The sequence below is a fragment of the Cebidichthys violaceus genome, unplaced genomic scaffold (assembly GCF_023349555.1).
Source record: "Cebidichthys violaceus isolate CVI_PGR_0920_01 unplaced genomic scaffold, fCebVio1.0.p SCAF_96, whole genome shotgun sequence".
NCBI lineage: Eukaryota > Metazoa > Chordata > Actinopteri > Perciformes > Stichaeidae > Cebidichthys > Cebidichthys violaceus.
The window spans coordinates 314,757-316,364 of NW_027176982.1; positions in this window are offsets into that span (position 1 = coordinate 314,757).

Sequence of the window (1,608 nt, forward strand, 5' to 3'; positions counted from 1 at the left end):
CCCCCCCCCCCCCCCCCACAGAGACTCCAGAAGATCAAATTACATGAAACCGAGGCACAAAGACGTCCTTCAGATCCACAAATTTCACAGATTTCCCCCTCATCATATCTGATGTGATTAAGTTGTGTGATCGAGAAAGAACAGGAGCTGCAGGGAGTTAACTAATGACACATTTAAGAGTTTTTAAATGTTGAATTTATTCAATATCTCTAAATGTGGCAGTTTTATGCTTAACAGACAAACATTTGGGCGAATAACCAAACCAGAAATAAGCATTGAAACAAACAAACACGATCAATAAAATACATTGAATACCTAAACACAGACAATGGATACCACACACAGAACACAAACCCTAGTGAGATACTTGTAAATACACAAATGAGCAACACATCCCAAAACCACAAACATAAATAATCACAAGAAAATGGACAAAAACATCAAAACAAACCAAATAATAATCACAAAAATAAAACAAATACACTAAAATAACACAAATAATGCACAAAAAAAACAAAAGACCACTCCACACAAAACAGGACAAACACACAAATAACTAAACACAGCACGCCTCATTACTTTGTGTATTTATTTATCTGTTATTGGATTTTTTTTGTTAGATATTTGTATTAATTTATGGATATTTATTACTAATTGGTTTTTAAGGTTATAGCTTTAATTTAATTTAGCTTCATGATTGTCAACGGTTCATAGGTAAAGGCATAGGTTTATCTACTGTGAGTGTGTTTGTTAATCTGAATTTAACAGGATTTAACTCCAACACGAGGACACACAAGCGTCGAGCGGGCTGCTCTTCAGAGACCTATGGGAGACATCAGGGAGACTTTGTCCATGTCTTTACACAGTCCATGTTTGGGGACCTAAGATGTGGACGATCGCTTGCGGCGCTCGCCAGAAGATCCAGGTTGTTTTATACTTTTGTACTTTTTTTTGCTTCATGCAACAATGAGCTACTTTCATAAGAACACAAAGAGAGCGAACGCTGTATCCCGTTCTCTTTATACGTCAACAGGGAGGAGGTTGTTAATAGACTTTCACCCAGGAGGCCTCTGTTAGTGTCCCGTGTGAAACCACACGTCAACTTTGACTTCTTTTAAGTACGTTTCGTTGTGTACGTCACATGCATAACGTAGGCTACGCACCTGAAATAATGTGACAAATCATTTGAACCCAAAACCACGATCTTTTTCAACCAAGCAGCTTTGTCGCCTAAACCTAAGTGACCCCAAAAAAGGGGCACCGAGCGCATTAAAGGGTCCCGACCGGTCGTCTGTACGCGACGAGCCGAGGATGAGAACGGCTCAGCGCATCAGCGGCATCTCTCCTCTACTATATAGATGTCCGCTAAGCCGGGATGAGCCACAGTTTATCCTCTCACATCAGCTCAATAATTATTTCTTTGTCCGGCACAGGGCCCGGCAGTTCATCTCCCTCCCTCAATCAATGGCGAGCAAGAGCCCTCCGAGCGTCGGGACAAAGCGGGCATCGATCGGCGCGGAGTGAGCGTGAGGTAAACATGTTGATAACATGTTGGTCCCCCTTGTTGCTGTCTCAACGATGAAGACGCATCCGCTCCTGAAGCATCAT